The following is a 15116-nucleotide window of genomic DNA, read 5'->3' on the forward strand; positions in this document are numbered from 1 at the left end:
GTCCTGATTTGAAAGAGTTTAGTGGTGCTAGGCTAGTGCTAGGCTAGTGCATGTCTATGGTAACTAGTAGCCTGCATTAAAAACCTCTTCAAAATCATTGGGTTGTTCTCCAAATGTTGCTCCTTTGTGAATTCCACGTGTAGTAATGCCGGCCAGAGGGAAAGAAACTACTGTAGATCCAGTAACATAGCAGATCACTCTTTCAATCAGCTTACAACCAGGAAGCTGATGCTGCTCAAATATAACTTATTTTAAATGCAAAATGGTTATATTAAAAAAAAAAAAAAAAATCAGTCAATACAGACATTTATATCGGTAGTCTGGTGTTATAAGTGATTTACCTCAGGTGCACTGTCAGTCTGTTTCTAATGCAGGCTACTAGTTACCATAGGCATGCGCCAGCCTAGCCCTAGCCTAGCACCACTAAACTCTTCAAATATAAGGACTGCATGAGTTTAAAAATATATATATCCAGAAAACAACAACACTCTGTATAACTAGAAAATAAGCTTTATGGGACCTAACAGAATGGGACAGAGGAGTATCCTGACAGGGGCGTGAAGAGTAGGGACAGACATTCAGCAAATTGTCGGAGCCGGTTCTCCCCTAGCTGAGGCCAAACATTTGCTGCATCCTTGTCCATAAGGAAAAAGCCTTCCATGTGGGGGGTAGTGTGTGTATAATATACATCCATACAAGCTAGTTGAATACAACAGCGCTGAATTGCAGCTTTGTAGCATTGTTGGCTTCATAATTTGGCTGTGCATGTATAATTTCTTTCCTGTTTTAGCACTGGCCCATTAAAGGCTAATGTTATGTAAAACCAAAAGTCATTGCAGCATGTTCTGCTCCCAGCGATTTGGGATTAGAAGCACCAGCGGCCCTAGTTTGTTGTAAACACATTAATGACTTTCACAGCCTAAATAGACGCGATAGCGAGATGAGCGGGCCCATCTACAGGAGGCTAATCCAGAGAAATAGAGAAAACGGGCGGACAGGAAGAAGGACTGTGGTGATATTGACAGGGGCTGGCGAATAGATGGCAGCCAAAACCCTCCAGCTTCCAATAAAACCGCAGATGTTGAGGGGAGAAATTGCTTGAGAAAAGTTGGAGACAGACCCCGCTAACAACTCAAGACACTTCATCTCTGGGTTTGGTTCAATCTCGATAAAGTCATTGGGCGCGCGTGGAGAGTGGGGGGAAAGTGACAGCAAGAGGAAGTCAGGCAAGTTATTTCTCGCACTTGAGTCAGAAAAATGTCTGGACTCGCTTTTAAATAAGCCTCACAACACGTTCCCAATGCGATGCACAATGATGCGTCCCAATTATACGTATAAACAGACAGTTAAATCTCTCAATATGTCAACATTTGAGAGATGAGTTTGGTTGCTTTCCATTTCCAACTTCTATACACCATAATAGAGTAATCTTGGCTGTCTTCTTTAAAATTCAGACAGTGGGGCCTTGAGTATATCTTGTTTTGCATGAATAGTCAAAGTCATTTAGTGGCTGTGTGGTTTGTAGCTTATCCACAACCAAGTGTATTGTATTGAGCTTAAGCAAACAGTCTTACACTTTAAACTCCATTCTTGGTGCCACTCCCTCAAGATTAATTTGCAATTAACTGGATATTTAAAATGTACGCACGCATTACCTTCTGTTCACAAGAGCTGGCTGTCTATCAAAAGGGGAAATCAGCTTCCTCCAAAGGCAGAAGGTTAAACCCTTTCATAGTTTGTGCCAATCCAAGTGCCCTCCATCTGCACAGTGATCTGGCAATGATCCTTTCTTGTTTGTCCTGTTTATGCTGACTTTTTATGGACATATTATGGGCCAAATCCTAAGGTAATATTTTAATATAAGAAGTATACCTCGGCCAAAGTTTATTACTTTTCCAGTCACATGCGTACAAGACAATTCATTTGTCTGTTGGTCTTCTGTCTCTACATGGGATGTTTGTCTGAGCAATATGTTTATTGCTTAAAGGAGGAGATATGTTCTTACCTGAGCTTAGACGAGTTGATGCATACCTGTCTGGTCTTTATGCGTGCACTCAGTCACGCCAAAAGATCAAAGATGTTGTTAGCATTTAGCCTCTTCTCCTCTCCTCTATGGACCCAAACGGGGGTGAAGTTAGAAGCGACCAAGCTCTTCCACGTTTTCCCTATTTAAATACGGTTACGTGAGTACTACACGATCCAAGTATAGTTGCACAATATTAAACATGTCGATTTTCTCAGCGGATAAAAAGGGGTAAGGCGAAATAATACCTTAAGAGCACTTTGACGTCCGTGTAGTAAAGTCAAACAAGTCAGACAAGTTTAATTTTGTGTAAACGCTCATGTAACCGTATTGAAAAAGGGAAAGTCTTTTACAGTAAATTTAAAATATTCGGAAAAACATTCAGTATTGCCTTAGCGTCCTTTGCACAAAAACACAAATTAATAGACATGTTAATTAGTTTTCACCTCCAGCTGAACAAATTCAAATATAGATACAGTGCTGACAGTTGCAGCCTCCAGTGCTTGAGCCATTTTAAGACGATGTGGCACTGGTTTGGCGCGAGTGTGAATGACAGATTGGTGTAGTGGTGTTAATGGAGCCCCTCTGTGCTGACCTTGGTCTTATCTCTGCGACCTCATGCATGATTGATAAATAAAAATGAAACTCAAGATGTCTTCCAAAGCCGGGTATCTGATCTCATTATGAGTTAGTTACTTAGCCGGAAAAAAAGGTAATTGAGCTGGTTGGTTAAATGGGTGTTTAATTTTGCAGCACCTCTGTTGTTTGCCTACTGTGATAGAGGGAAATGACAAAGCATCATAACATTTCTCATGGTTTTAGTATCGAATATATTAAAAGAAAAACAGCCATCAGATGTCCTTGAAGACAAAAATCTGTATAGTGCAGCCCTATTTCTTTTGAAAAATGTGTTTACAGTTCGAATTATTAAACTATATAACAAAGGTTTTCGATACAGAAAGGTCATAAAGTGCCTAAAAACAAGTGTGGCATTTACCCGGGAACTCTCATCTGTGGCATGTACAAGTAATGTTGTTTTTGTTCTTTGCAAAGATGTCTAATGTAATGTGACTGTTAAATCTTGCCATAACATGCAGTACTGCAGTGTTAGTTCGAGAAAGGAGAATATTCCTTTGAACGTTTCATCAATAACGCTCCCAGCCAATGAGACTGTCTGGAAATGTTTATTCATACAGACTCATATTCATTTCAAAGTGAACTCGGATTGCTGATAACTTCAGGACGAATTACAGCGCGGCAGTGTATGTGCCTATTAGCGGTGCGTTCGTATGACCTCGCGGAGGCTTGTACCGGGCAGAGTGTAACATAAAACCAGAGGAATTGTTTCCATGTCTCTGCCCATGCTCTGCCTGTGAGTGATGATTACCCGTGTAATTACTTCCATGAACATAACCATGAACACAAAACCATGTGTTGGATATCGTTTCTCAAGGACACTCCGAGGTACTTGCAAATCTTATAGAATGGGATCTTTATGGGAATACTGACCTACACATATTTGCTTGTGAGCTAAAATGACCCACTTTGTTGTAGTTATTTTCCCAAAGACTTCATTCTTCCTGATCCAACACAGGATGGTAATAATCCACAGTTGAAGGTGAACAATATCTTTACTGTTAATAAATTATTGAAATACAACGAATCTTTCAGTGAGTTTCTGTGCACCACCAGATTTAAACCACTGTTAAAGGGCCATTTTATACTCACTACTGCCATCTCAAGTCATTCATGTTACTGCACCTTCTATAATAAGCTCGTGCATGACAGCACTTCACTTTTAGAGGCAGTTGTAGTGAACAGGTCTGGGCTCATTCTACATATTAGGATATGGCTGGAACATGTAGGGGGAGGAAAATACATTATTTTAACATTTTTAAACTCTGTATAGTCCCTTTAAAGGCCTGCAACTGGTCAAAAAGAGGAATAAATAATGTCTTAAGTACAAAAAAAAGCAGAACTAACTCATGCTCCTATAGGCAATAAGCACCACTGCAGGTGTTGTAGCATGTTGTGTTTTTACTCAATAATTGTCCGTGAGAGTAAATACCACACTGACAGAAAAGACAAAGGGAGAGAGGTATATTGTACATTGTGCCACAACCAAAATATATATATATATATATATATATATTTTTTTTAACTCAAACTGGCTGTAAGTACTGCTAGTGTCACTAGCTCGCAGTTAGCTTTGCCCGTTAGCCTGTTAGCTTCTCCTTCGTGATTCTATTAGTGTGCACTGCGCCTCCGGCCCGGTGCAGGGAAAGTTGCAAGCGTAGTTGTCTGGCCAGAGACACCAAGCTGAGATGAAAGACCCTCCAATCATCCCATTAACACTTGTATTACCCCCAGAGGGACCACGGAAATAATTTATTGAGGTAAACAAGTTACTTAATTCTTGTTTAAAGGAGGTCAAAAGTGTAAATTGTGCTGTCTGACTGTAAACAACTAACCTGGCTAACACCAGGCTGCTGTGTGCGCTCGAATTATTTCGAACTGCACAACAGCCTGGGGACCATGGCCAAATCTCCGGTGGATTTGGGAACCAATCACAGAGCGAGGAAGGACGGCAAGACGATGACGCGCTATTCGATATACGGAAGCTTGTAGTTTATTTACGGATAATAAAAAAAAAAGTTTATTTACGGATCCAACATGACAGCAGCAGACACGATGGTATTTTTTGATCAAGCTTTAGACCTTGTTCTAAATAATTTAGCTCAAAAGTTTACAGCGGGTACGTCATACGTCATCTCATACGATGATATGATTGGCTGGGGCTACGTGCAGACGCATGAGACTTTTTTTTTTTTTTTTTCGTATCGCCCAATAAACGACTATGGACGCTCGTAAACCACACCTCTCCTACGAGAAAATGAATTGGTGGTCCCCAGACTAAATATCACTTGTGATTTTAGTCTGGTGTTAGCCAGGCTAGTAAACAACTAGAACTGAAGAGGACCTTGCCTGTCACCAAAAGAATACAAATGCAAACCTGGTTAAAATGACACTATCTATGATATTGTAGAAACGGCAAAAGTTCCAGTAGAGCACCCCGAAGCTTTGATGGATGAAAGCACTGTCCCCTTCTATTATAGTGGCTATGACCTTGCTGGGACCAATGTTACATGTACACTTATCTTATCTATCTAGACAGTTAGAGGGAAAAAAGGAGGCTCAGCTGGTCACACTCATCTTCTCAATCAACAGCCTGTCAAACTTTCATCATGATTTTAAGCAAAGTCTAAAAAGTATTTCAATCAGTCTTGATAAAAAGGGAGTGGTTGGCCTAAAAATATGTTGCTACAGTACTGTCTCGACTGTACTGTAGCAACATATCATTTACCTTTATAAGGTAAATAAAGGTGCAAGTCACTGCAAATGGAAGACTTTTAATCTCATGATAATCCAACAGAGAACTCTTATGTCACATGAAAATAAAACAGTTTAGAACCATCATCAAAATACAGTGTAATACAAGAAATTAATGATTAATAAAAAATATAAGGTACAACATTTGTGAAGTTGGTGTCTGTAAAGGCCATCACAAATAATGGATCTGCCCTGAGACAAAGTGAAATGTAAAGCAGGGATATGCCGATATGATATGACACACAAACAGAGCGGTGAAAGTACTATGCCTTTTTCTGTGTCATGTGTTGAGAAAAGTATCAATCCTACAGATGCAGAATGTTATATTTCAATGTAAAATGCAAAAAAAATCCTATGAGATATTATGTAAAGTTACTTTTAGTATTGTAACTGAACAGCCATAACTTTAACTAACTTTAACCACCTCGTCAAAGTCAACTACAAACACTATTTCAGGTAACATTTCCATTAGCTGACTTGACCAACAACTCCAACGTGAAGAGCCATGTCATTCAAAGTGTAAACTGAACATGGGAGGCGTGACCTGCAGTTCAGTGGTGGCAGGTCTCAGCCTGCAATAACCTGTAATCACAGAGACTTCACCAACGCTCCTGACATTTCAATCTTTTCTCCATCAACTGTGTGATCCAGCGCTCAATCTTTACAGTGTCATTTATTGCAACATTTCACTTCTCTTCACACAATTATGCAAAGCAGCATTGGAAGATTCCTCTTCATATTGTAACTTAATTATTTTTTTTTTTAATTCTCTATTGAAATGGTGAAAAACAAACTGCTTTGTATATTTTTTACTTTCAGTTAAGCAACATGTATGCATTCATGTTTGACCAGAAAAGTCTGGCTGAAATTTCTGAAACTCTTTTTCAGAGAGCACTCTATTGTGTTTTAGTAGTAGAGGAAACCAACACAGGCTCAGGGAGAACATTGCAGACCCCACACTGAAAGGCCCATCCGACTCAGGATTTACCTGCTGTGAGGAGAGAGTGCTAAGCGCTGCACCACCATGCCGCCATAAACTGTGTATGACTGAAACTCAATAAATTCAGCAATAAAGTGATGACTCAAGCACTTCTCACAAGCTGGACCCACTGTTACCTAATAGGCACATGCTTTCCACGCCATCACAATGATGTAAGTGTGTGCCATAGCCAATTAAAGTGTGGGCTGAGCAGACATCTATGCACACATCACACTGAAATAGTCAAAATAAAACACAGACCACTGCCTTGGCTTGAAAGTAAAAAAACATAATTTAAACAGCAAAAATGGACATTGACACACGAGCCAAGTTAGTTATCTTTCGCGCTTGTCACTTCTGTTGTTCATTTTACATGCTGTGATACTGTCTTTATAATTCTGTTTGAAGTCATCTTTAATGTACTTTGTGAAGCACAAACACCAGCTAACACTAATTAAAGCAGAGAAAATGTTCTTTCTGATGGTTGGGAGCGACACATGAATGAAGCCATGCTGGATTGTTGGCTTTAGAACAATCGTTCCATCCTTTGTCATGTTAACCAACTCACAAAGCACATACATGGAGGACTTCCATGTACAAAGATACTGGTGGCAAGAATGCACTGGTGTGAGTAGGGATTGAACAACCAAGCCTTCAGTTAGTACGAGGGATTATAATAATGTCAATAACAACTGAACGTCTAAACGGAACATCTGCAGGTCAGGATAGTTAAGATTCACAGTGCCTTTGACCTTTGTGCCCAAATATCGATATTTTGTTCTCAACGACACCAGAAGTCAGCTGTAATTGATCCAAATCAATCAGAGTCCAGAGTTTGCAGATAACCACCATGAAACTCGTCAATGAAAGTCAATAGTGTGTGAGAATGCACTCATTTATTTCTGAGCGCATGCACCAGAGTGCCTGAACTGATAAATTATCCATTAGGTGAGATTTCTCCTCAGCAATGATTAGACTACAACATTCGATATGGACAGGAATTAGTGGGCTTTCAAAGTAGTGGAGCATTTTAGATTCCTAAAAGCACAAAACCCATTTGAAGGATCTTCTGCCAAAATACTGTAGACAGACTGCGCTCTTCATTGCCAAAGACAGGAGCTGTTTTTGTCACCCCCGTATCATTTTCCCTTATGTTTAAGAGGTCTGCTTATATAAACATTCCACATTCCGGCCGTCATTACTAATACAAACAAATACGTATATTACAAACTTATAAACAAATTACTGCTATAACTTGGGTATATTTTAGGATCATTTTAGGAAAAGAACCCGCTCCAATCCACAGCAGACATAAACTATAATAAAACCGCAGCCAGAGACGTCGCGCTACAGGCTGTCCATTATTGTTGTTGTTCCCTGGTTTCACACGTCTTCAGGCAAAAAATATGTTTACAGGGTCAATCACCTGCCACCTACTCAGACTCAGTAATTGGAAATGACATCTGCTACATATTGCATTTCCAAGCGGAGACAAAATTTGGTTAGTGTTTCTGCGCTTCGCTGAATATGTATTGGATCAGCCCAATTTTCTGTGCTTTACATTAAGAAGGAACTCATATGACCCCAACATCATCCAACTGCAATTGTTTTACCTTACATTTGCATTAAATACATTAAAACACTGCACAGTGGAGAATAAAACAGCTAAACAACTTGGGGAAACAATAGAATGACATTCTTGTGCTATGAATGTGATTAGACATGCAATTAAACAGTTTTGAACACTTTCAGGAACATAACCATACATCCAATTTAGTCTTCAATAGCTAACATCTACTAAACTTTCTTATTAGAATAATAATCAAATAATACAACCTGGGACATTAATGACAGAGAAGACTGAGGTACAACATGTTGAACTAACACAAGAGGCCAATTTGTGGACAGGGTTAGCAAGTTTTAAGATGAAATGATATTTAGTATTTGTAAAGTTTACTGCACTACCTAATTCAAAAAACGGAAAAAAACAACAACTAAACAATTTTTAAAAATGTATTATTCAAAAAGACAAACAAAGACAAATAAACAATATGTGACAACACCAAGACAGGATTACAAAACAACACAAAATACAGTAGACAGTCTTGAGAGACAATATAGCACATCAGCACAATGCGTTCCAAAAATAAAAAATAAAAAAATAGTAGAATCTTCAGTAAATGTTTGTTGAATGCTTTTTCATCCTTTTAACTTAATATAGAAAAATCATCAGGCCTATTAAGGATGCCCTCCCACTTGTCCATCCAAAGCGATCTCACGAAGAAAAGCAAACTTTAAAAAATATTTCATGCCGCATTTCACATGCCATGGCTCATGCTTTTGCCTGACATAAAAACAAACAGCAATGTGTGATGATGTCATCAGGCCGTGCTGCTCAGTTTACTTGTGCAGGTGTGAGGGCTGGCCAGCAGGGGGCAGGTGTGAAACAAAGACCTCTCCTCAATCAAGGCACACTTGAAAACAGAACATTTTCAGCATAGTTTTTGATTAATAGATAAAGATAGACTTTTTTTTTTTAAAGGCAACAAATAATCGTTTGAATAATCGTGATTTCAACTACGACTAAAATAATCTGCATTATTATTTTTTCAATAATCGAGCAGCCCTAGGGTTATCAGTCTGTCTGTCTGTTTCCTATTCACCTTATTCCGGAAGTTCGCGTGGGCGCCGCCATGAATTGTGCCAGCCCATTTTCTCCTAACTGTTAACATGGCACTGGAGAAGTCCACATAAAATCAGTAACTACACGAAAACAAAGCCGTTTTTCGGCCGCGCAGAGATACGGTACAGTGTTGACATGTTGGTGCAAATGAACATGGGCCATTTTACACAAATCAATCTATTAAACATCAGATTTGAGCAGATAATGTTTTCCCTCGTTCTCCATTTAAATGAACGGGCTTTGCGCTCGACCGGAAGTGTCTGTATAACGGAAGTGCCGAGACAACGCAAAAAGTGGCAAAAGTTAGCGGGGCGGAAAAAGGTGAATATCAGATTACAATTTCAATCACACTGTACAGCCCTAATGGAAACAATATTGCTAATTTGACTCTATACATGCAAACACAAATAAAAAACAGTAAGAGGCTATAACAGCATACGGTATGTTCAAAATGGAAGCCCTCAAAGCTGGAGTTACAATACAGGTATCTTTCACAGTCACATAGTTTCTCAAGAGATTCATCCCTCTTTCACAAACTGCTCTATAGCTTGGAGCCAGAGTCCCCTCCTCGAGTGGCAGACATTTTTTTGCAACAGCGTCCCAGTGCGCTGCTTATAAAACACATAATATAGTGCTGTTGAGATCTGCCAGTCTGTCAAACCCCTCCCGGTGAATTCATGCACCTGCTGCCGAGCTAGGCGGATCTGGGTCACACCTTTTCACCACTCACTCACTTTGCTACTCCAAAAATATTACCAAAAAATAATTAAGCACAGTATACAAAAAAGGTGTTTTGAGTCAAGCAGTCAGAGCCAATTAACAGTGGCTGAATATAGTGTGAATTATATGGCTATCCAACAGCGAGCGACTATACCCACACAAAGACTATTGCTTCCAAACAGCATGTGTCTACAGAAGGAAACTTACTTTTGTTCTCTTTGTGCATTTTTATAATACACATCAACAGCAAACATATGTCTCACCATTAAAGGCTGCTCCTGGAACTATATTTATTATGGAAGGTCAGTACAATGTGGAAGGGGGTGAAGAGTGGGGGAGAGTTGTTGCAGCAAACTCAAAACCTTGAGGTCGGCCTTGTGCAGAAGCTTTAAACCCTAGACTATCGGCATACACTATTTATTTTATTATTAAATCACTGTTGAACGAATAGTATTGTAACATCTATGGATTAAGAACTGCAGAATTTTGAAAGTCAAAAAAGCCTGTGTGGTAGAGTTTTCAGAATTATGAATACTAATCACAAAGATAGTGTGTGTCCTTCACTTTACTGCCCTGAAACAACATTACTGTGCACCACCAAAGAAAACAACAGTGCAACCTATTTTAATTAGTGCTGTAGTGCCATTAAGAAAAGTAATAGAAAGCACTCTCTTCAATAGGGCCCCATATGCACTGAGAGGGTACTCTGAGCTCTAGTGTCTCTATTAATCACATTTCATCTGTCGGGTGAATTATCTGTGGAAACTAAAACATAAAAACACAGTCATGCAACATGTTTATGCTTGTTGTAAACAGAAACTGACATGGTTAAAGCAAATGAATATGCATTTTCATTACTTAAAGGCATGTTGCACATTACTTAGAAGCTCCTGCCAGAACAAGTGGGCGTGCTCGATAAGCAGCATGGATTATATTGTGTCAGTCATTTAACGCACTTTATGCAAGCAAAAACAAAAAAACATGCAAAAAAACATGCTGAAAAAAGCAGTAAATGTAGGGGTTGAATGCTTCAAATATTACATTTAAAGAGTATTAATCATCTCTCAGTTTATTACCAAGGTTAAATTCAATGCGTATGTACCACAGAAGCCCATACACCTATAGCTTGTTATTATTATCTGTAAGTGAGTTAATGAGCTATGCGTACAAGGGTGCTCGGATATTTTATCTATAGCAGGGATATGTCTGTGCAAGCTTCACAGTCATACAGGAGTTGTGCACGCACGACGGCGGTCTGGATATAGCAGGGGTAGGCAAACTGTTGGCACTTGGAAAGATTCTGATTGGTCGTAGGAACTGATCATGAATAAGGTCATGCCACATCATCTGATCATTTATTTATGTTTTACTTTTAAATAAACAAATAATATATGAATCATATTGATTTGCACAGAAATATTGATGTGCAGTTAGGAGTTTTATAAGCCTGCAACAAATATAAGGCCTGAAATGCAGCAGAATACAAGAATTTACAGGTGTTAGTTCATGCTTTCGAGGGAAAGGTCCCCAGACCCTCCTCTCGCAAAACTGTAATGCACACATGAGCAAAGCTTATACTACAGTAAAATACCCAATAATGGCATTTTAGCTGGAATAAATGTTAAATGATTTAGTATACGTTGTTGTATCTAGATCTCGCAAAGAGGTATCCCATGCAAAAACGCTTTCCCACCTCTGGTATGTTTTTGGCCATTGGTGAGCTGTATCCAACGACATGAAACTGCAAAAATATATATGACATACATACAATATTACATTCATATACAAGCAATTTCTATAGCCCACAAAATAGAGAACAAAATCACATTATAGATACATCTCCCTTGAGCATCTAAGCAAACAATAGACCCTTTCCTTAACAAAAAAACACTGATTACTTATTTTAATTAACATTTCTCATCTGTTCTCATATTTGTATAAGCCACAAGGGAAGAGAAATAAGACTTTGTTTACCAAGCGAGGACCAAAGCTTGAAAACAGTGGAGCTCGTGTTGCTAAAGCTTTAGTGCAATGGTCCAGAATATTTAATGTAAATAAAGCTGCCAACCACTTAATCCCAAAGGAAAATGAAGAGTGACTTAGCCACGGTGGGGGAGGGAGTGCAGCGCCTCAAGTTGTGACTATGCATGATTATCAAGTACTGAAAGGATGTTGTGGTGGCCTGAGGATAACTGCTTGTCATCGTGTGTATTACAGCTTCTAAAAGTAGCAGTGACCAGTTAGTCTATTGTGTAAAATAAGATGAGGTTACATCCTTCATATTATGAGCTATACAGCCAAATATTAAAGAATAGAATATACTTTATTGATCCTGAAGGGAAATTTGCCCCCTGCGTCAGGCCCATCTTTCAGTGCCACTGGGTCAATCTCCCAGAAGCAGTAGACGACCGCAGTGCAGCACCCAGGGACCCATAGCCAGATACGGATTTTTGTTCAGGTGGATAAGCCTATTGTAGATGCTTTAGGCTGAGGAAAACCGGAGCGCCTGAAGGAAACCTACACAGACCCTTCCCCTTGAGCTTTATGGCCAAAACGTCTTTATCAGAAATGCACACAATGTGGGGAATCATACAGATGCTGCTTTTAAATGTATTTATGATGATATTCTACCACTAAATCAATATATTCTATAATAGCAAACGGTGTACAGTTGTGCAGAGATAAAACATATTTTTATATTTATAGACAAGGAAAAATGATATGCTGTTGTGAATAACTTGATAAAGTGTTGTTCACAAAGTCATGTCTTTGTGTCTTATGAAAACTGGCCTTAATAAGGACACAGAAGGTGCCATTATTGCTCAGGCTGATGGATGAGTTGTTTGCGGGAATGTGAGACTGCCCCAGCCTCCGCTCTGGTTCAAGAAAGTGCTATTCCTCGAGGGGTGACGTGGTGTGATTGAAGTATTTACGACAAGGCAGAAATGTGATGGCACTGAGAATGTGGATGACAGTGACGCATGACTGAACAGATTACTGAGTACAGACTGGAGCAGCCCTTTGAATTGTGATGCCTCACTTTATTGTGTTAAGGTTAAAAGGCTCACCTCTGAGGGGCTGCAGGACTCTACCTTTACCTACCTCTTTTTTGATATAGAGGACCGCAGGACAAAGACCATGTCAGCAAAGTCACACTACACAGGCAGTTGAATAAAAATGAAAATCCTCTGTGACAATGGAGGACTGATATGTCTAAATGCCTTTGCAGTTTGATTAAATGTGGCTGCCTGAAAGTCATTATTTTGTAGGACCACAGACATCCGCTGATTTAACAAAGTCAAAGGAGCGCAGTGTTTTTCTCGGTACAAGAACCTGCTCTAAAAGCAGAAGAGTCGGCTTAATGCAGCACGGTGCTTTCAGCAATGCAGATTTGAATAAGAGAAGGGTCTCTCTGTTAATGTTTAATATAAATCATTAAGTGTCACAATTCCTAGAACAGCAAACACTTACTTACAGATTTCTTAAAACATATTTGTGTATATGCTTTTTAGTGGTAGCTTTGATTCTGATAATAATTGGTTGAGTATCAATAGCAGTCGTATATCTTCAGAAAATTACCACTACATATAGTGACTAATAATACTTGGCATTTGAAGCGCATACAGTGTGAATTTAAAACATTTAAAAATAATCTACATCTGGAGTCTACGCTGTTTTTCACGCTTCACATCGCTGCATTATTCTATTCAGGAATGTCCCCACATTTGTTGCCTTTTGTTGCTTATTAAAGTGCATATGACAGATTTTAATGCTTTTGAAAATATGACTTATCTAGAAGGATAAGTAGATCTATTTTAAGTAAAAATAATAATTTGATGCAGCAAATTTAATGAAGAAATGTTGGGCAGAAAAGCTATTTTTATTTGAACTTTTGACAGGAAGTGACATAGATAGAGGTAAAAATTCCATAGCATTTCCCATTGACATAACATGGTTGGTATAGCAACAGTTCAAAATTGTTGTCCTCTATCTATGTCATTTCCTGTCACTATTAACATCACAAAAATGGTCAAACTGAAGAAAGCTGGGAGAAATGTTTAATGTAATTGTGTTCAGCAAAAATTGTGTCTATGTGTCATATGCAATTTAAACATGGATTTCTGGCATTATATTGTGACTGAGTCTATGGCTAAGACTATTCCTTGGTTAAATCTGTTGTGCATGCATCATAAATAATGCTGCCACTAAAACCCATGCTCTAGAGAGCTGTCTATATGCACAGCTGCAATCACACTCTTTGTTTGCCAGTATCATTTGAGGGGTATCCTCATGCTGAGTGATGTACATATCAATGTCAGGTTATAAATGGTGGTGTCAGTTCCAGCTGCCAGAATCGTGTCCTATGAAAATGAAATGGTTACCTGAGCAGATCATCTCCTTGCGCTGATTGTACACACTGTTGAGCAGCAGCTGTGGAGCCATCTCCGCTTCCCTCACTTCTGGCCACCTCTTAAACACACCGACGGTTACAAAAGAGCGCCTGTTGGAGTAGAAAGCATCTGTGGTATTTAACAAGGCTTCACTGAAGTTACAAATGTCTTGCAACTTGCACTGCACCTGTTACTGACATCTCTCCTGTTAAGTTTGACATTATATATTTCTCCACTAAAAACCTATTTAGAAAAAAAATAGATTAATTACTGACTTATGGTACACTCACTTAACATGAGTTATTAGTCTGTGTGGCAAGTGATTAATCAAATGAATAATATTGGCTTCCTGACCTGCTTTTCTATGCAGCACCAATGTAAAACTATTTTCAGTGTCTCGTGCCCATCCATCTTTGAAACTCTGCTTTGGGCCAATTCTTTCAGCTAAAAACTTCTTATTTACTCAATCTATGTTCCCTCAGCTTTATCAACTTCAGATGGTGACTCTGTACAATTCCCAGACTATTGATGACCTCCTATGAACTTGTGCTCCCAGTGGGCTGTGTGTAGGTGATAGCAGCGGCAGCGAGAACGAGACTAAAATTTCTTTTGAACTGAGCAGAGAAAGAAAGAGTCATATCCCGTGCTCAAACTGCATCGCGGCTTGAGTCTGTGTGTAGCATTAGGGTCCACTAAAGTCACTGTCAGCAAAGAAATTGGTATCAGTGCCTCCACTGCTATGGAATTTTTGCCTCATGATAGTTTCACACAAGCAACAAATAGGAATTTTAGACTTCACCTCATATACCCTTTCCATCTTACTTTAAAAAGTCATTTTGTATTAGTGCAGACTACACTTTCAAACTTCACATGCTGAGTAATGTAGGCGAATGAGCTGCATTAATTGACATAAAGTGTGTTGAATGTAAT

Source organism: Gobius niger, assembly GCF_951799975.1.
Source record: "Gobius niger genome assembly, chromosome: 1".
Lineage (NCBI taxonomy): Eukaryota > Metazoa > Chordata > Actinopteri > Gobiiformes > Gobiidae > Gobius > Gobius niger.